The sequence below is a fragment of the Peromyscus leucopus genome, chromosome 8a (assembly GCF_004664715.2).
Source record: "Peromyscus leucopus breed LL Stock chromosome 8a, UCI_PerLeu_2.1, whole genome shotgun sequence".
Classification (NCBI taxonomy): Eukaryota; Metazoa; Chordata; class Mammalia; order Rodentia; family Cricetidae; genus Peromyscus; species Peromyscus leucopus.
The window spans coordinates 17285700-17307860 of NC_051085.1; the positions used below are offsets into that span (position 1 = coordinate 17285700).

The following is a 22161-nucleotide window of genomic DNA, read 5'->3' on the forward strand; positions in this document are numbered from 1 at the left end:
TACTATTTTAAGGACTGAAAATTGAACACAAGGCCTCTTACACACCAGACAAGCACTCCTTCACTGATCCATTTCCTTAGGCCTCTTAGATTTTATTTTGAGACAGGATCTCATTAAATTGCCCGGACTGAACTTGAGCTCACCATGTAGCCCAGTCTGAGCTCACAATCTTCTTGACTCAGCCTCCAAAATTGTTAGAATTATAGTCCTGTGCTACCAGGCCAGGACTATAATTATTTTTATACAGAGTTTTTAAAGAGTTCAGGACTGCTCAATTCATGCTTATTCATGCCACTATTTTACAGTAACAGTAACCAAAATATGGAAATGATATGAAAATGTTCTCATCTTGTCCTGTATTTTTTAGGACCATTAAAAACATCACATACAGGAATAGAGAGAAGCTTATCAGTTAAGAGCACTTATTATTTTTGCAGAGAACCCAGGCTCGGCTCCCAGCGACAACATAGTGGATCACAAGTATGCACAACTCCAGCTCTAGGGGATCTGATGCCCTCTTCTGACCCTCTTGGGTACTAGATATGAACATGATGCACATACATACACACAATACACACACAAAATAAATGAATCTAAACATGCTCTTGCAAAATATCACGAAAAACTGTTGATACTATTCAAGGTCTAGTTATCACAGAAGGTCTTCAATAAGATCAACCTGACTCAAAACAGCATCTATACATGTCCCTGAACACAATAAAGAGAACCTTCATTTAGCTATCTCCTATTTCATTGCCCATTCTCACCCATATTACTACTAACAGCCACCAAGAATCTAAACTATCTCCTGGGGATTCTGGCTAACTGTTTCCCTTCTGTATGGTGCTCTAATTTTTCCAGAACGCTTTATAATTTATCTTCAAACCATATTGGCTTGGTAGATGAGGCAACCGACGTTCAGAACTTAAAACCAAAATAAAGCTTGACTCAGAGTCATGACATCACAGCCAAGGATCCAGCTTGCCTACCCACACTGGCCTGGCTCCAGAGCCTGAGGGCAGGAACCTGTACATTTCATCACTTGACTCTAATGAGTCTGTAACAGAATAGCTCTCTTTCAAGTACCAGACTAGATCTTCCAGTGATCGGAAAATGTGCATAAGGTAATGTTCTCAAGGTTTTTCTTGCATAGATTAGCTTTATTAGAAGGTGCAACAGACTTGAGGTCAGGTAACCCGACTTCTCTTGCTTATGATGCCAACTGATTGGTCACACATGCATGAATGGGTGGCTTCTGTTGAGACCACCTTTACTTATCCGAAAATTCAGGATGACAATTTTTCACAGGGTTCATGGCAGGATGCTAGAAGCATGGCCTGTGTCTTTGCACATAGCACAGTGCCTGATGAATGACATGTAGCTACGTGTTTATAAATGTTAAGCCTATATTGAAAGCCAATTGTGTTCATATCACAGAAAATAGAAACCAATGAGCTTTGGAAAGAATGTTCAAAGTTCTTTTAATAAAACACCCAGAGCCTGATATCGGGGGTGAAAGCTGAAAGATCAAAGAAGCAGAGTTAAGTCACAGCCACCACCTCTTACCTCACCAGCTCCTCAGCCTGAAAGAACTCAGCTTATAGGCCTCTAGCCGAACGAACTTCCTCTGCCAAAAAGGCTTTAGTTCCAGTCTCCTCACACCTTATATACCTTTCTCCACCCACCATATTACTTTACTTTCTATTGCTGGGATTGAGGGCGTGTGACTTTCCACATACTGGGACTAAAGGTGTGTGTCACCACTACCTGGCTCTGTTTCTCTCCTAGACTGAGTCAATCTGATGTAGTCCAAGGTGGTTTTGAACTCACAGAGATCCAGATGGATCTCTGCCTCCTGAATGCTAGGATTAAAGGCCTGTGCCACCACTGCCTGACCTCTAGCTTTAATCTCGTGGCTTGTTCTGTCCTCTGATCCTCAGGCAAATTTTATTAAGGTGCACAATATATCATCACAGCACTCTCCTAAACTCTTCATTCCTGACAATTTCCAAATATGCTTTAAAATTTCAAAAGCTTTGGAATAAACTCCTCATACAAAACAAAAACACATTATAGTTATTGTTTTGGCTTTTAATCTGAATGGAAACGAGTGCTATTAATGGCTTAAAACCAGCATATAGCTTTACCTCAGATAAAGTGTTACCCTGTCAAAAATCATCAAAACCAGGCATGGTGATACACACCTGAAATCCCAGCACTCAAAAGAGGCAGGTAGTAGGTTTAGAAGTTCAAAGTTATGCCTGGTTACATAAGTTTGAGGCCTGTTGGCTACATAAAACTATCATTTATACAATGTATAGTATCACATAACCCCCATAAGTGTTATCTGTCTATCCATCTATGCATCCAGCCAGCCAGCCATGCACCCACCCACCCACCTACCAACCTATCTATTAGCTTTTCTTATCCTTTTCCCCCTCAAGGAAAAATGAGATGTTAATTGCTTAGCTGCTGAGATGGCATAAGTTGCTGCATCTTTCCCAACATGGTTTTCTCATCTCTTGATGAGCTCTCGTCTCTTCTATGAGTTCAGGTTAGAAAAGAAGATACTAATGTGACCAAATATCCTGAGTAGAACATCATGGGTGCTTTCTTCAGTGTTCTGGACAAAGAAGGGAAACAACCATATTGTTGATGGGCTCCAGTGCCAATCACCTTAGGTTGAAATGATCTGCCATAGTACATCAAGCTGTAAGATTATATGTGTGTGTGTGTACACATACATACATATACACGTATGTATATATTGGACAGGGTGTGTGCATGCAGAGCATAACCATGCTACATAAAATCAATTTGTTATTTCAGATTTATGACTTATACAGCTCTTTGAAAACACAGAAACATTTGTCATTCCACAGTATTGCCACAACCAGCTGCAGGACCATGGGGACAAAGACATTCAATCTCTCCAGACTCTGTGTTGCAGCACGCTGAGAAGACAAGAAGGTCACTTCTATAACTGTCACCAGAGAAGTCCATGAATAGGATTGATCCCCCCCCTCCTTCACAGGCCTCTTATTTTGCTTTGTAGCCTTTTATATACTTAATTAGGGTTCTATAGCTTGCCATTCTAAGAGGAAGGATTAAAATCAGGCTAAACCAGGGGTTGATGAGGTCTCCAAATGCAGTGCTGAAACTCTCACAAGAGGAATGGAAGGCAAACCGGACTTGAATTTGCATTGGTGTAGAGCAGAGCTAACACAGAGTATAGATAGAAATAAAGGAAGGACACAAAAATTCACAACAGCAATCCATTGTCCTGACCCAGAAAGGAAGGAACTGAAGCATAAAATATGCAAAAAAGCATTTACTTCTCCTTGACTCTGGGCTCATGGAAAGGATTTCTCAATTTGTACTATTCTTTACAGTTGACATCAGGGCTGAGTAATTAGACAATGTCATTTATTGAGTGTCTGTTACTCTATGAATAATAAGATGCTAAAGGATTCAAAAGAAAGCAGACAAGCCTATCTCTTCTAAAATCTAACAGATACTGTGTGGAAGCTTAGCAGTCCCATATACAGCCTCAATAAAAGCTTATAAACATAGAACAATAAGAGGAATAAAATACCGTGTACAGCTCTACAGTTGTGTTCAATAATTTGTCTTAGAGGCTGTCTTTCCAAGGACAGTGGAAAGACAATAAATATGCTTGTATTTCCCCTGAGCTCTAGGTAGATTATATAGCTGTGTGTGTTTGGTTTTTTTTTTAGTGGAACTACCTTAGGAAATAATTCTTTTATTTATATAATCTTAAGATTTTTCAGGATAGACAATTAAAAGTACGTTTTCAAAATCTCCCCATTTTTGCCAGTCAGGTTTATACAGACTTTGGGGTGTCGCTTCTTCCTTTAGAACACTTGTGACTTCAGTCCCATTTCCAGTCCCTTCCAGTTTGTACTTTGACTTTTCTTGTTTGTTTGGAGTCAGGCAGCATCTAATTATGTTGCCTTGGCTGGTTTGGAACTCGCCATAGAGACCAGGCTGACATCTAACTCATAGAGATCCACCTGCCTCTGTTCGGTGCCATCACACCTGGCAACCCTTTGTAAATTGGGGGTTGATCCTGGCATACCAAGTGGTCCGGGGCCTGGTACTTGATTTAAAGAGAGAAAGGTGGGGGAGGCCATAAGTCTCTGAAGTGAGGTATTCTTGTAAGTCACTCTCACTACTCATGGGTGGAGCCAGGCTGAGCCGACCATCTCTACCTGGGATACTTAGGGAGACATTCTGGGAGAATCTTGAGGCCAGCGACTGTTGGAGAAGCAGTGATGTACGTATCCACAAAGAAAGGTCATAAAATGGGGTCACAAAGCAGTCAAAGCCACAAGGAAAATAGAGGGTCTGGAGAGAAAAGGAAGAGGAGGCTGAAAGGCAGAAATGAAGTAAGTGCTCAGTCCTATGTGGTGGACCTGTGAGCAGAGCAATTGCAGAATTACAAAGGATGCTGTTGATTCCTGAATGTTGTCAAAATATCTTCCTCTCTTCTCCGCAGTGTGGCTTTTTGTCTGACGAGGCTGTTTGCTTACTTTTCTGTGTGTCCTTACAGAAAATCATGTTCTTATTTTTAGGAGTGATACATAAGGGCAGGTCATAGGCACCTTACAAAGTAGATTTTTATGCCAGCTCTGACAACATTGATGTACTCCTAGTGAGGCAATTAATCTCTCTGATCCCACTTTCTGCATCCATCAGATGTGAAAGAACAAAAAGTATAGCTTCATTGGTTGAGATGGTTAAATAAAATTATGCATGTAAAGAACATACAGCCCAACACCCTGTGAGCGCTCAATGCATTTTAAGCATTATAGTCATTTGTATTGAAAAAGAGAAATATGTCATTGATCTTTGTAATCTCAAAGTGTCATCACAATTTTTCCTAGTACACAAACAGAAAGGACAAATATACACAGACCAGGCAAACATGTACTGCACCTGAGTTTTCTATAAAATTACACATTTAAAAGTGCACACAACAATTTGCTATCCAAAGAGAGACAGAAGGAATGATGAAGAATGGAAATGGCCCTTTCTAGAGTAGGGCAGTGAGCCAGTCTTTAACTTTGAAGTCCCATCTACTTGTTTCCATGGATAAGCCTGTGAAGGGCATGTGTTCTAAGAGGTTTTTTGGCTGCTGATCCAGGAAGAAGATATGAACTCGAGATGGGTAAGGGACTACGGGTACTTAGAGTTTCTGGAGATAACAATTCTTATATTATGAGGTCACCCAGAGGCTCGGGGCAAGAGGCCACCATACAGGAGGAGAGTGTAAAGCAACTCCTTGAGGAGAAGGGGCCTGAGGGAAGGCTAGGTCTGGGGCTGGGGATGAAGGGAGCCCATTAGAAGAAGGGCAGGGATCTCTGAGCTAGAAAACTTAGAAAGGCAGTTGCCACTACCTAAAACAGTCCACAGATGTTGGGTACAGTTTCACAGACTATGTAAAGCAAGCAGGCTCCAGTGGCTACATTTGCTTAGTCTATTTAAAAACATTTAGATGTGTAAAGATTTGAGTTTCATGCCAGTGGGCTCTTGAGCTAATGGGCATCAGCATACAGTGAATGAAGAGCAGCATGGGGGTGGAAACCCAAAGCCACCCTTGCTGACTTGTAAGGCTGTGTGGCACTAAAGAGATGTTTTGTCCTCTGGTAACTTTCCTGTTCCTGTTGTTCTAGAAGCTACATAGGGCTGTGGTTTAGGGGAGGTCTAAGGTAAGAGATCAATTTAACTTACCAGGTGGTGATACAGCTACAACTATGTGCCAGTGTGTGCTGGTGGATAAGGTGGGTATGAGCCTATGTGGGTAATCACATGCACATGCATGTGGAAACCCAATGATAACTACGTTTTTTTTTTTTTTTTTTTTTTTTGGTTTTCTGTTTTTTTGTTTTATGAAACAGGGTCCCTCTCTAGGACCCGGAGTTCATTGAGCAGGTCAGGCTGGCTGGCCAGGGAGCCCCATGGATCCTGCTGTCTCCCCCTCCCAATGTGGAGGTTATAAATGCACACTATCACATCATGCCTTTTACAGCGAACCTTCTGAAGACAGAACTCAGGTCCTCACGATTGCACAGCAAGCCTTCATGGACTGAGCTATTTTCCAAGCCTCATCTTCAATTATGCCTGGGATCCATTCTCTGAAAAACACATAACTTAAAATCTTGCCAATAGAGGGGGGAAAAAAAGAAGAAGATAAAATCAGGCTGTGGCTCCTCCTCCCAAACGTTGCCAGAAATGACCTGACTGCCATATAAAAATAACTTACAGAATGTTGAGATACAAAGTCAACAGAAAGCATCTCTAAGTCATTTTGTCAACGTCTTCTCTGTCTTCGGTGAAAATGAGACAAGAAAAGTGAAAGTGCATAGCTCCCCTCAACTTCCTTATCCCACAAGCGGAATTTCCAGAGAAGGAAGCGAGCGAGGGGCAGCAATCTAGCCAGCCGTCTTTTGGCTTATCCCTTCACCCTGCATCGCCCAGCCGAGGCGTATCACCCACAAGGGGCCCTGGGGAGCAGCAGCCCAGGTGCAGAGGCACAGATAAAGCCAGAGCAGCTGAGCAGTGAGCACATGCGCCCTGCTGTCTAAGAGGCTAGCCTTTCCGCTTTCTCGTGCTTCAAAAAGAGTAATCCTGGCTTGGGGTGGTGGTACACGCTTGAAATGATAAGGCTTGGGAGGTTGAGGCAGGAGGATTCCAAGTTGGGACTAGCCTGGCTATCTAGAGAAACTCTATCTGGAAAGAAAGAAACAATGAAGAGTCAGTTACTACAAATGGCGGGTTGTGGTATAAGGCGTTGACTGTAGGAGAGGTCAAAGTGAGCACTTTCAATCCTTTCTGCACAGTTTAACTGTGAACCTAAAACTTTTATTCACATAACGGGGGTGGGGGTGGGGGTAGGGGTGGTAGGAATCTCCTTGACAGTGCAGTCAGGAGTCAGAAGTAGAAATGAGCCGGCTAGTAGTCCATTCCCCCGGGGCATGCTCACCTTTATTCACTCAGGCCAGCTTCTCACTCTCCTCCCAGGCTTCTGGAGCTGGGCAGAGATAAGAAAGAACACTCTGGGAAAGGCAAGCAGGCACCGAGGAAACTCAGAGCCAGGGCCGTCAGGGCAATTGAAGGAGAAGTAAATTAATGGGACAGAAAAGAAAAGAGGCCAATGTCGCTTAGAGGTGACAGAATGCAGACTGGGGTATGACTCTGCATTCTGTGACTGCGGGCCTGAGAGTCCATCATGGTTAATACAGAAGCATTTAGCACCCTCATTTAAGAGGTACCAAGATGCCACCTGGGAGTCTGGAGAAAGCTCTCCACGAGGGAGGCCCCCACCCTCGTCACCTTCTAGCCATCATCCTGCTGTACAGAGGAAACCCCCTCCTGGCCAGAGTAGTTTCCAATTTTACCCTGCATTAAGTTAAAACACTTATTCACATGCTGTGTTCAATTCCTCTTTGAATTTCTGAAATCCATTAGCTGTCTCTCTCTTTCCCTAGGGCTACTAAAATCTTCTATTTCCAAGGTTCTCTTGCCCAATATTACAAATGACAATTCAACTTATGGAGTACCCAGTACTGCCAAGCCAAGAATTGTAAATGGAGACAGAGGAGGTTTGCCAGAGTGAGGACACAGAGCAAACGTCACCAGGCAAATCTACACATATCACACTAAAAAAATAAACTTTTGTTGATCAGAATTCAATTGAACTGAGAGTGCTGCATTTCACTGAGGTCTCGGGGAGAGGATAGATGAAACCCACCTTGGTTTCTTCTACAAGATCCCATGCTTGTTACCCTTGCCTGGCTTTGGGTCGAGAAAGAGGATAAAATCAAAGGACTGGGTAAAATATAATGGTCTGGTCCAGAGCAACCAGAAATGATAGGGATGCATAAAACGAGTACAAAGGCTCTGGCTTAAGCCACTTAAACATACTATACTGGGGCTGGAAAGATGGCTCAGTAAAGTGCTTGTCATAAAAGCACGAGGGTGCAAGTTTAATTCCTGCATCCACATAAAAAGTCAGGCATGCAGTGCACACTTGTAATATCAAAAGATGGAGGGATCCCTGGAGCCAGACTAACCAAATGGGTGAGCTCTAGACCAATGAGACATTCCATCTCAAAATACAAAGCAAGATTAAGTGTTTCTAGAGGGCAGCACAGGTGGATGAGATCTGGCTTCCACAAGGGCATGCTTACCCCAACACACACACTGCCACATACATGTGCACCTGCACATGCATGTGCCTTCCCATACATCATTACGGACACCCACATCAGCATTAGCAGTTCACACTGCATCCTCGGGTTTATAGGCATCAGGTCTGTTGGTGAGTCTCTGGGTATACAGATTTCCACAGCTCAGGAGGTAACTTTCATCTGCTCCTAGTCCAGGCGTGCCAGAATCTCAGACTGCTCTGGTCCCACCGTGCGCTCCTTTTGCTATAAATTAGTCAAGTCCTTAAGATCCGGCATGTGTGCCCAGACTTCTGGGCAATTCTCTTTTCTGTGGATGAGTAGCACTTTCACAGTTTAGATAGCATTTAGGGTTTTAAACAGTCTGTTCTACAAATAAAACCGTGCGAGCCGTCGTCGCTGTGGGTTTTAGAGCTGGGGAGCTGTAGAGGAGGAAGTGAGTAAGCTTTGTCACACACCTACCACATTGAACTGTGAGAGGCACTTGACTGAATTTGGCACATGGAAGTCTCACCCCACCCTGCGGGATCTTACATCTTACAGCTGCAGAAGCTGAGGCCCGGCATGGCACAGAGGAAGGGCGAAGCTGCGAACCCTCGCACCCTTCCAAAGCCGCTTCCAAACCTCTGCAGCTGCTGAGCTCTCTAGCTGCTCCCCACATAGGAGGAGGCCCTTGCTGGGGTAGGGAAGCATAGGACACCATGCCTTATGAGCTTGCAAGCCAAGGCTGGAGGAAAGAGCCTCGTACTACAGCCTTTCCTGTCCTGTCTCGACGCTTTGAAGTCTCAGGATGCCCCCTTCCCTCCATTTTAGCTCTTGGTTCCGGTCCACACTAAAACTCCTCTTGGCCTGGTCTTGTGCACTGAACCCCACAAAATGGCTTCATTCTACCTACCCTAGCAGGCCTGGCCATGGATTTAAAGAAAAACGGGAATCCGTCTCCTCCATGCCAAGCTGCTGACTGCCCACTGTGGGACAGTTCCTGTCAGCTATGGTATTTCCTGAGGTTTAACACCACCCTCAGGCAACATCTACACTAGTTTTTCTTTACTTTTTCTACAGAACTAGACTTCCTCTTTCGGTTGCTATGGGCACAGTTTGTTTATCACTGGATCCTGGGGCTGCCGTCTGCAGAAGGTGACTTGTGTGCCCGTGAATTTTCTTCAGATTTCTATATCCTGACTATATTCCCAGCCAATTTTAATATACTTTATAAAAAAAGGCAGCAGGAGATATATAAAGAAGTAATTATTTAATGCTACTGCATGAATCTTAATGGGTTGCCATGAATTACCCTAGGAAATGAGAGTGGTTAGCAATGGCAATTTCTTTAGGAAGAAAATGCCTGATAAAGCCAGTTTAAAAAAAAGAGAGAATTCTAGTAATCACTACTTATGAAGGACAAATTGACTGGTGGTTTCTAAGCAATATCTCCATCTCCTAAGAAAAAGCCAACATTTATAGTTCTAGCAAAAAAAGAAAAAAAAAAGTCATGTACATTTAAGGGTTCTCTTTATGATAAAATTCTAATGCTATTTCACAAAACGTTTAGGAGAGTTCAAGGCATAAACAAAACAAAATAAACAAACAAACAAGCAAAGAAAAACAATAGCAAAACCACACACACACACACACACACACACACACACACACACACACACGAACAAAAAATGAAGAACCTGAGTAAGATTCAAGTACAATTTTCAAAAATATTCAAAGGGTAATCCTTCAAAGTTAGAGATCAGTAACCATCTTGTTCGTGTATGTATGTCTGGTCAGTTCTTTCTGGAGCAAAGCTCTGCATCCAAGAACAGTTTCTTTGTATGAGATAATCTTGCATCAGCTGAGGAGAAGCTATCACTCACACTATTTCCTATCAAAACACCTGCCTACTGGTTAATGACCTTGCTCTCTTTATACAAAGGTTGCCACTTCGGTTTCAAGGTTCACCCTCAGGGCTTTGGGCCTTTTTATCTAGCTGATTTTTAATTAACACTAAAACCATGCTCATTAGATTAGCCAAGCTAGAGCCTCTGTAGTCAATGTAAAGCCAGAAAGAGGGCCTTTATTGTGGGCCATGATACCAATTGGTCTCCACTATCTGTTTCTTATACCAAGACCAAGGATGACTTGTGGAAAGCACCAGCAACTGAAGATGTTTCTTTTATCAATCCGTAGACATTGGTATCCTCCGCTGGCATCCCATGGTGCTCCTTTTTAATTCTAAAATCTAAAAACTTATTTTGTATGCACTATTTTCATAGCAAAAGAGAATTTATTTTTGAGTTCTTGAATTTGTAATACAGATGTAAGTCTAGGGTTGGGGAGATGGCTCCGTCACTAAAGTGCCGGCCGAACAAGGATGAAGGCCTGGGTTCAGAGCATGAGTATTTGTAACCCTAGCTTGGGGGTTGGAGGCTGGGCTCTGGGGAGACAGGCACATCCCAGGAGCTTGCTTGCCAGCTGGTCCAAACAACTTGTGAGCACCAGGTTTAAATGGGAAAACCTGTTTGAAAAGATGAGATAGAGTGTGATCTAGGAAGACACCCAATGTGTTCCCCTGTCCTCCCCATGAATGTGCATAGACACCATCACTCACATATGCATCCATATGGAGACACACCCAATGTGGACACCTGTCCTCCCCAAGAATGTGCATAGACACCATCACTCATATATGCATCCATATGGAGACATAGATGCAGGGAGCCGTCATTCTAAGATGGCACTGATTTCCTGGTAGCCCAGCTGTAAACAACTCCATATTTGGCTATGCTCCTAGGACTACGTGTCCCGAGGCCCGTGCATGCGCGTATATGGTAATTGGCTCTATGTCCTCAGCCTATCCCGTGGCTCCCTGTGCTCGCATTCTGGTGGGATCTAATCACGGACTGACCCGTTTGCTTGAATCCTCATATAAGCAGCTGCAATTTAGTCCTCGGGGCCCCTCACCTCCTGCTCTCCCTTAACCAAGAGGCACTCCAATAAAGTGTGATCTGAGAAGAATCCTCGAGTGGTGGTTGTTCTTCCTCGCTGGCCGAGGAGCTCGCCGCACATATATACAGAAATATAGGGTCAGCCATTTTTAACATGCAATCATCAAGATATTAATATTTTTTTCCAGTAATGGCACGTGATTATTTGCAAGACTGAAATATTCAGGCCAGGGATGTTGCTCAATGGTAGAGCTCTTGTTTGGCATGTGCAAAGCCCTGGTTGGGTTCTGAGCACCAGAGATACCTAAGACATACACTCTCAAATTCCTGTGAGCACATGTGCACGCTGAAATACGTGATTTTTTTTTAAAAGAAATTTGTTTATGGGTTTGTTGAGCTCATAAAGACTAAACTTTTGTTCATTTAGATCCCTTTTTAAACTTCACAAATACTATAAAGCCATCGGTACTATTGAGAACAGTTACTGACAGCAAAGTTGCTAGTTATGAAAACAGTCATGAATAAAATATAACTTGAATTTTATTTTCAAAAAAGTCTATGATTAACTTGATTAAAAAAAAAAAACCCAACCAGCCCCAGAGAACTCTGTTCTTTGGCTATCAAGAAGAAAGGGGTACATGCGTTTCTTTATTTCTTTTTTCAATGTTTTATTTTTATTTAAGTGGAGGTCTTTTAGCAGTTTTATGGCCATAGAAATACTAAACAGAAAAGCAAAGAGTTCCCCTATGTCCTCCTTACCAACAAACCATACAAGCTCTGCTAGCTCAACCCCACGCAGAGAGACACATTCATTCCAAGTGACGAGCCTACAGTGACACACCATTAGCACCCAAAGTCTGTGGTTTACCTTAGGGTGCCCTCTCTGAATATTCCATGGCTTCTGACAAATGCACAATAGCGTGTGTACATTCACCACTATAGACAAGTCTTTCCATGGACCCCAAGATGCTCTCCGCTGTGCCTGATAGCTCTTCCCCCCCAAAAGCCCTCAAACCACCTTACTACTGCTCTGTTCAGAATACGACATCCTTGGAATCAGCAGCAGCAATGACTGGCTTCCTTCACTGGTGATACACGTTTGATTCCGCCATTGCTCGTAATATCCACATTAAGAGTGGCTCGTCTCTTTTGAGTACTGACTAACGTCTCACTGTTTGTATTGGTCCTAATTTTACCCCAGATACCTACTGAACAATATCCTAGTCTCTTCCTGGTTTTGTTAGACAAAAAAAAGGAAGTTGTTATGAAGAGTACAGTCACAGAGCACAAGCATTTCTTTTTCAAATTGATACCAGAAATCGGTATTCTCTGAAACAAAGGAATATGAATTATAACTAATATATTAAAATAGATTGGTTATAAAATGTCACACACTCTAGAAAACTTGGTTATTTTAGTTTATGAAATAATTACTCTCCAAATTCTTTATTATTAGTAAAATACCTATTCTATTCCCAGGACCCATATCAGGTAAGAGTCTGACAGTAATTTATATACTATAGATAACAGTTTTAGAAATGTCTTGAATATGAAATAAAATGTATTAAAAGCAAGTATTCTAAAATTACTTACCAAATGTAGTATTAATGCATTATAACCAGAAACTCTGATTCCAAAATATGATCTAGGGGAGCAAAGAACGGCACTATAAAACTTAACATACTAAACTGGTCCACCCCAAAGTGGCTTCCTTATTATGTCACAATAAACATGACCAGTATCATGGAAGAAAGCATGTGAAGCATTCTCCCTTCAATTGCTCACAACACATCAAGGAGGGAACTCAACAGGTCGAGTCATCCATCAAGGCCACACCTCTAGCATGTGTTGGAGGTTGGCTCTGAATTCTGCCTGACCCCTAAGCCTGCAATTTGTCCCCTGTCCTGAGCCAAATTACCCTTGTGCCTTCCAAAGAAACACTCAAATGAAGTGATGGCATGATGTGGATACACACCGATGGATATGTGTTTTTGTTACCTAGTAATTCTGGAGGAAAATGTAACATTTGAGAGTGATACTCTGAGAGGCACAACAGGGAGAGCCAACTTTTGATTTTTTTTTTTTAATAAACTGTAGACACAGAAAAAATAAGCTCAAGGATGGATTAAAGAAAAGAAAGCCAGAATAAATCCTCTCATATACACTGAAAAAGACATTATGCAGACTTTAACAGTGAAAACTCTTCTCCCTTGAAAGGTGTTTGTTCATCTGGATGTGGACACCCTGCCTGGTTATTTCATAATCTTTATTCTTCATTTCTTGCAGGTGACATTTTATCACCAACATGACAGCTTAATATATTCATTTTTTTTTCTTTTATTTTGCAATACAATTCAGTTCTACATATCAGCCACGGATTCCCTTGTTCTCCCCGCTCCCGTCCCCCTCTCCTTCCCTCCAGCCCACCTTCCATTCCCACCTCCTCCAGGGCAAAGCCTCCCCCAGGACTGAGATCAACCTGGTAGACTCAGTCTAGGCAGGTCCAGTCCCCTCCTCTCAGGCCGAGCCAAGTGTCCCTTCATAAGGCCCAGGTTTCAAACAGCCAACTCATGCACTGAGCACAGGACCTGGTACCACTGCCTGGATGCCTCCCAAACAGATCAAGCCAATCAACTGTCTCACCTATTCAGAGGGCCTGATCCAGTTGGGGGCCCCTCAGCCTTTGGTTCATAGTTCATGTGTTTCCATTCATTTGGCTATTTGTCCCTGTGCTTTATCCAACCTTGCCCTCCGAGACAGACAGAGAAAGAGAGAGAGAGAGAGAGAGAGAGAGAGAGAGAGAGAGAGAGAGAGAGACAGACAGACACAGAGACACAGAAACAGAGATTGCCTGATACACTAGTCTACATGTTAATAACACTAAAAATTGATCCCAAATTAGCAACATCACATTTCTTGTTAAACCCTTGTTTAATACACACACACACACACACACACACACACACACACACACACACACACGTTACTTTTCAAAACCAATTTTTAAGACTTTTACTTAGATTATTGAAAATGGCAAATTATTTTGGATGACATCATTTTTTAAGGCAAGCAGTAACAACTAATCCACTTGTGTTGCTATTACCTTGTAAATGGCATTTTCTTGAGATTAAAGTTCATGGGAGATATTCTCTGAGTGAGTGTACAGATTTCCTGAGCCTGAAAATGCATTACTCTAAACATTCTGTTAGAGCTTTAAAATCTGATAAAGCCTATTTAAGAGAAAATCATCCTTCATTTCACTTTTGTTCGATGGCATGTACCCAGCATTAAATATATGCCGGATTCAGCGACCTGTTAAAATAGACTGCCTTGCTTCATATTAGCTCTTGAGTGCGGCAGCTTCCAAATTTGCTCTGCTTTAAAACCAGACAAAGATCCCATAAATTTAAGGAGAAGAAAATATGCCAAGTTTGTCAGGAGAGGCCAAATTATTTTACTGTTCAAGTAGACTCTGCAAACATGTAAACCAATAGCAAGGTGAGGAAAGGATACACCCCGTTGCAGATAGTATGGATCGAGTCACCCCACACCCCAGACTCCCATCACTTGGCTTGTCCTTTGAGTGGAATAGAAACTGTCAAAGCTAAAGTTTCCCTTCTCAGCCTCCGTAGGGCTTGAGGTTCTAGCCATGGGCCCTTCGCCAAGGTATGCAGGTGTTCTATTTCCCTTTGGCCTTGAACCAAACTGATGTAGATGAGCTGTGCCATCACACTGACGGCTCCGCTCCTGTAAAGGGGTGCACAAGGCCAGAGGGATTGCGGTGGCAACATCAAAAGGTCGAATGAAGACTCGTCTGTTACTATTGAGTTCAGGTAGCAATCCTTCGGATATCTGTAAAAGTTGAGTGGCCAGGTCAAAATTGGACTTCATACCACATACACATTTAGAGAGAGGAAATTTTCCTCTGCCTTTTCTTTCTTTCTTTTTTTTTTTTTTTTCTTTTTTTTTTTTCTGGAAATGTTACGTGTTGACTGAAATTACTTTTAAGGTTTCACTTGTGTAACAATAAAATGTCTGATTGCCAAAGAAATTGTGGTAGCTGATCAAGTTTTAAATGACTTCTGTGTGGGGCTTAGGGAAGGCATACGATTAAATGAAGGGCTATGAAGTTGGATTCACTCAGTAAACATCATGGAACGACTTCAGCAATTTTCCTCTACTTTGTTGGATAAAAGGAAAACACATATTCAGAATGGAATATATTGCTAAAGAAAATCCTGTTATCAAAGATGCAGAGTATGTTATATTTTGGGGATGACAACCTCAAATGCTAACTAAATTATCATCTGTATTATCATCTACTCAACACTGTCAGTAACAACTGAAGTACCCCTCAATTGCATCCTGTTTTGTTAAACAGCTTTGGCTTCCTGGAAAGAAGACAAGTTAATTTTTGAAGTAGTATTCCTAGAACTGAGGAGATAGCTAGGTGCATAAAGCGCTTGCTGTGGATGTGTCAGAATGAAAGCTCAGAACCCCAGAACTCACATAAAAAGGTGGGTGGACATGGGGACCTACTTGTGCCTTCAGTAGGGGAGGTAGAGATGGAGAATCCCCAGAAGAAGCTGGCTAGCCAGACTAGTTAAAACTGGGAGCCACAGGGTCAGGGAGACCCCATCTTAATATAGAAGAGGAAGGAGCAATTGAGGGCACCTGGAGGCACACATATATGTACACCTGCACATACACATGTACCCACACATGTAAACACACATATGTTCATATAAGCGCACCACACAAATATACATGAACAAACCAAGTACTTTTATAAATGTTGTGCTTCTGACTTGTAAACCTGATAGCACTAGATGAAATATTTATCTACTTTTATGGTATATCACAGCAGAATTACAATTTCTCTTTTTCATAGATGTAAAACTTCTCTCCCTCATGTGTATGTGAAAGAAAAAAAACTTGAAAGCTTTCTCCCCAACTTGTATTATGTATGTACACATACACACACACACACACACACACACACACACACACACACACACCCCACATCTTATTCAAAACCGGTCAGTAGATTTTTGGATCTCACACTGTTGATTTCCATATAAACCGACACTCTTAGACTTTGTGTTTTCATTGTTTAAATGATATTTGAATTCCATATCCTTCATTTCTGGAAGCAATACTGTTGTTCTAAACAGAAATATGACCTTCTACCACTGACAGACTTTCCCTTCCCAGCACTGAATATAAAACATTGTCCTTGGTTTAGGAATCCAACTTGGGACTTAAAATATCTTTGTTTAAAATGTTCCTTCGAAGCAGTTGAGTATTTTTCCTTCTCCCAGGAGGCTGTCAGAATCTATGAGGGCCCTGTCCATCCTACCTACTTCCTTGGTCTATCTGAGGTCACTCTCCCAGGAACGAACTCCTCCCCTGTGAACTTTACTGACAAGTCACCTAAGTCCTCAAGTCCAGTGGATTAAACACATGACCCACAGATGATTACGATGAGTCATGATGCTGTTTGGTTCCAGGGCCCTCTGCCCTCCACTGCAGAGGCTGGCCGGGCATGTTCTTACAAAGAGAAACAGACCACACATTCATCAGCCCCGCAAAAAGTAAATCGCCAATGAGACCGAGTTGTAGCAGAGTGAACCTGCCTTAATATTGGGCTTTCCAGGCCAAATCTCACCTCTACCAGGATGCCCTGTTCATTCTGCCATGTCTTCAAAATACCTCCCTAGAGACATCGGGCATTTGCTCCTGTCCTAAGGGCCTGTGGTGCACAGCTGTGTGTCTGAGAGCTCTCAGCACTGCCAGGGGCAACAGGGCAGGCTTTGCTTCTGCTCCCCAACCCGAAGCATCTGGTCTCAGGCTTTGCTCACTGTAGCCATGATTACATGCTGCATCTGAATGGTCATCACAGAAACTCATATCTCAAGTCTCATCTCATGACAACTTGGTATCCAGCGACCTCTTCTAATAGGGCTGTTTTTTGACCCCAAGTCTTGATTTTGTAGGCCACTCTAGCCAATGGCCCAGACTGTCGCTATACAATGATATTATATATACTTAGAGGAGGCAAGTTCCCCAGGCTTATAATCCTGGCCACCAGGCCCTTCCCGTTTATAAAAGTCACGACTCTAGCACAGCATACTTAATGCTGACTCACTGCAATGTAAGGTCCTCCTCCACCCAAGTCAACTAATTCTTCACAGTGGCACTTAAGCATAGTCCTGGAAGTTCACTCTTGAAGCTCAGGTCTTTTCACAAGGTGCTGAATGATAGCGTACTGAAATAATACTGGCTCACAGCTTTGGGATCTCCAGATCTTTGATGTACAGCTCAAGCATGCAGCTGAATCTGTATCAAGGTGGCAGCTGCCAGGAGAAGTTCTCCCTCCTAATAGTCCGAGATCACGGAAACAAGTGAGACTTGGCACAAATCCTTGGAAGATGCTCAACACATTTATACCTGAACCTTCTTAATCACAGTCTATAAGGAAGTAGTTATCGATTCTCATTTTAGAGAGTCACAAAACCAAGTTAGAGTCATTTAACAAGGATCACGTCACAAAATGAAACTAGAAGTGTTTTCCTCAGTTAACCATGATGTTAAAATATAGTAGAAAATTATTTAAATAAAAGTGTTTTATTATTCTTTTTTAAGTTAAGCAGATGGACAATTACCCCTTATGCCTCTAAATTCAAAATTGTGAATAATGTTTCACAAAGCACTGCATGTTGATCTCAAATGTCACAACATTTTCCTTCTGAGAATATTTATGTAAGCCAAGAATTTTTCTAAATACCGCAGCACGAAAGTCCCTCTATTATTTTATAACCACAAACTTATATTATATCGATAGTTCACAGCTATCACAGAGTCAATCACCAGGCATATCTGGGCATCTATCTGATGCCCAGCACATCAGGGTTCTTTTGGACCCACACTGAAGTGTAGGTTACTGCTGTGTATGTGCCATGTGGCTCTTAGTTTCCTCGAGTAGAGAGCAGAATGAAAGATGATGAAACGTGCTAGATTTTTTTTTTCTCACATTGGGCTTTTGGCACTGGGACACAACACACTGACTACACTTTACAAATGAACACTCCAGAACTTCACAACAAGAAAAAGGTATGCAATCATAGATGGCAGGATGGACAGGCCTGGACCGGTTCTCTGTACTCTATGGCATGGCAGGTGCTGATGACTAAGTGACCAGTCATCTAGAGGACAAAACTATGAACCCAAGAATGGATGAACAGTGTGGAGATTGTGAAGTCACACAAATAGCGAAACCTGAGGTAGAGGGAATAGATGAGATGGGGGTGAGAGGTTGTGTGGAGACAGGCAGAGCTGAGGACGGCTCTAACTCATTAGATAAGCCTGTGGTTGGAGAGGGCGTGAAGACAGTAAACACAAGCCTTATGCAATATTTTATAAAAAGAGCGAACTTGGCAAAATGCTTCAGGCCTTGTAACTCATGTACTCTAAGTTCCTATTGTGCTAGCTACGATGGTTACCTTGACTATAGCACAAAACACAGAGTAACAGCAAGTTCCCAAATCCAAGTAATTTCTTTCCTTATGATCCTCAGAAGAAAGCTTGCCAGATTAAGACATTAGACACTCCACTCAATATTTATCAGGAGCAGAGTATTTTAACCCCTATATGTATATTCAAGAGTTGAAATATATTCTTGTCCTGTGCTTTCTGTGTTACATGTAAAATTAGCTACAGGGAGGAAATTATTCTTTTAATCACCAAAAAAAAAAAAGGTTTTTTTTTTCCATTCTTTTAAAAAAATTTTATCATAGGACTCAGTGACTTGTGATTTTAAGTTTGAACATCCTTACTATTCAAAATCACTCAGGACACCTAAACATCATATTTGCAAATGAAATACTTTTAATAACTGAAAGTATAATAAACTGCTGATTTAAAACAGGCTTTCTCAATCTCATCATTCCTGACATTTGACTTGAAGTGAGTAATTCTTTGTTTTGTTGTTTGGATGTGTATTCAGTGGCGGGGCTGAGCAGGAGGTTTATGTAATGCCAGATGATTTGATTAGCAGCTTCCCCGACCTCTACATGATAGATGCCTGTACCCCATCCTGTCATGTGGACAACTGCTACGTACCGTCATTGCCAAATGTAATCTGGGGGTCAAAATGGCACTTGTTGAGAGACAAAGCAAACTGTTCAACTCTAATAATAACCCTAATATACAGCACTAGCCACAGTTCTTAGCCCTCCTAAGGTGTGTTTGAGCACACACGCGTAATTCATCATTAACAGCAGCTGCATTAAATACGGCCTACATTTTCTTGTTTTACAGATGAGAACACAGGTTATCAGATATACATGTGGCAGAGGGGTCACCAAATTCAGGGAGTCTGGCTCCAGAATTTACCCTCCTAACTTCTACATTACCACTGCCTGCTAGGCAGAGTTATGGTTCAATTTTGACAACTTCAGTAGCCCTGCTGAGGTCAGAACACCTATTTGTAACATGAGAAAAACATGATTAAGACAAGATACTTTATCAAGGGCACCTGGGAAGGCTTCACTAAGAGGCCAAGGAAGTCATGGTGTAGTCTTCCCAGCTTCTTTATATGTGGATAACATCTAACATCTTTGTTTTCTTTTCTGGTTGGCCGCATACACAGCAGTGGCTGTTGGCAATAGAAAGGCACTACTTGTAAGTGAGCTTATTTTGATTCAGGTCACTCCTACCTATAACTAGAGGCACAAAATAGCTCTTGGGTAATAGCTTATTTGGGGTGAGTACAAATCACAGGTATAGGCTGCACCATCAGTCAGCCATGGCTGTTGAGTAGTTCTGTGAATGCAGGGGACTATGCCTGACTTCATATAACATACACTTCTAAGTGCTTAGAAAGGGGAACCACCATGAGTGGCTCTTGATGACACTGCAATCCTTAGACTTGTCTTCTACTTTACATGGCAGAAGGACATTAGCAAGTAGAGCAAACTTCTTTGTGGTTAATTAAGCTGACCTAAACATAAAGATTATCCTGGAGTATGCTGGTGAGCCCAAACTAATCACATGAGCCCTTCAGAATAGACAGCAGGCGTTAGGTGGAGGCAGGAGATGCTGCAGAAGGGAAAGTCAACAATGAGCTGAGCAAGGGCTTCATGGGACGCTGACGTTCGAAAGCACAGGGACACGCCCACCACGGCACCTCCTACACACAACTGAAATAATGCATGGAGGTGCGATCCTGCACACAAAAGACACACAAAAAAAATGTGTGAAGCATCCCATCTCTTTAAGGGATTTATAGTACAGATAAGTATCATGTCCATACAAACTTCTAAAACACAATTTCATTGCTCTCAACAAAAAAAAAAAAAAAACAATAGAACATGCCCAAATGTGCTTTAAAGTAGATTCTCTCCTCTAGCCTCCGGCTGAAACGCCAGATCAGCTGACCTCTTGCTTTGTGCCTTATGACAACCAAACAAGTCACACCCACTCCACAGAACCTTGAGTGGTAACTGACACGGCTGAAAGCTAGCACGGCTTTTTTTGATCATTGGTTACCACAGTGACAGAATACTCACACCACACAACATGTTCAAGACAAGGCAAAGACTAGTAGGCTTGTCATGTATGTGGTCAACACAGCAGACCGGGGCTGAGATACTTGGTCTTTCAAACCCTTACTACATTTCCTGAAACAGTTATTAGTATGACATCACAGATGAGACACTCAGGTTCAAAGGCATCATAAGGTGCACAGGGTTGGTCGGCTAATAAGTGACAAAGCCAAGCATGAGCTTTGCATCTCATGGCCTGTGCATGTGGCACCTGGAACAGTAAGAATGCCAAAATATATATATATATATATATATATATATATAGAGAGAGAGAGAGAGGCATTTAAACAAAGAATCATTAAAAAATAAAGTTTTTTGTTTTTTGTTTTTTTAAAGAAAAAGTAGAAAAGATTCCTGCTGGCTGGGAAAGAGCACAGGTGAAAACGCATGGAACTGATAAGACTGAAATGTAATCCTGACAGACAGGTAGGGTTTCAAAAGAGGCCAAGCAGGCATGATTATTTTGTAAAGTTGGAATAAATGGGGCTGTGGGCGTTCTCATCCATTGGCCACCATTAAAGTTCAGACTGTCCATCACATTCTGAAACAGCAAGAGGGGAAGGGGTTACATGGTGGCCATGTGTCATGTCTCGAATCTCGGTTGTCAACTTGACACACTGCGAAGAGGGAACTTCACATGAGGAACTGCCTCCATCAGAATGGCTTGTGGGCATGTATTGTGGGAGGGATTTCTGGATTGTTCATTAATATAGGAGGTTCCATGCCACTGTGGGCTGTATTATCCCTAGGGAGGTGGACCTGGGTTCTATAAGAGAGAGAATTGAGCATGAGCCTAGGAGCAAAGACAGTCAACAGCGTTCCTCCATGGTTCCGGTCTCTATGCTTGCCTTAAGTTCCTGTCTCACTCCCTGTAACAATGGGCTACAAGGTATAAGCTAAAATAAACCTGTTCCTCCCCAAGTTGCTTCTGGTCATGGTATTTATCACAGCAACAGAAAGCAAAGGATGACATAACTTTGCTTCATGAACTGGTATTTGACCAGACTTCTTTGTATTAGCATTAATGGGATAATGTAAAGATGTTAATGCTGATCAATCGTCAGTTTCAGGATATTCTATAGTACATACATTGCAGAACCCTGGCCTAGGTGATTCTGACAAGTAGGTCTATACCAGAAACATTCCCAGTACAATACGTGCAACAAAGCAGGTATCTAGATACAGCCCTCTGCTCTTCATTACTCAGGAGACTGTATCCTGGCTACCCACCAGTACTATGAATCAATGCTCTGCCCCCAATCGTACCTGATTAGACAGCTAAGGAAGCCTGGGCCTAAATGCTCCATTCTAGGAATTTTTAATTGAATCTTAGAGATATGTATTGGAGAAGCACAGAGCTTAAACTCATTGGCCATACAAACTCCGAGACGTGTTCGTAGCCAGCTTGCT

General features: G+C 42.2%; 1 protein-coding gene across 1 annotated transcript in view; it reads right to left on the reverse strand.

The window, feature by feature from the left end:
* Man1a1 (mannosidase alpha class 1A member 1) overlaps positions 1-22161 on the reverse strand; it is a 170475-nt gene that overhangs the window by 128188 nt on the left and 20126 nt on the right. The gene's annotated exons all lie outside the window — the stretch shown is intronic.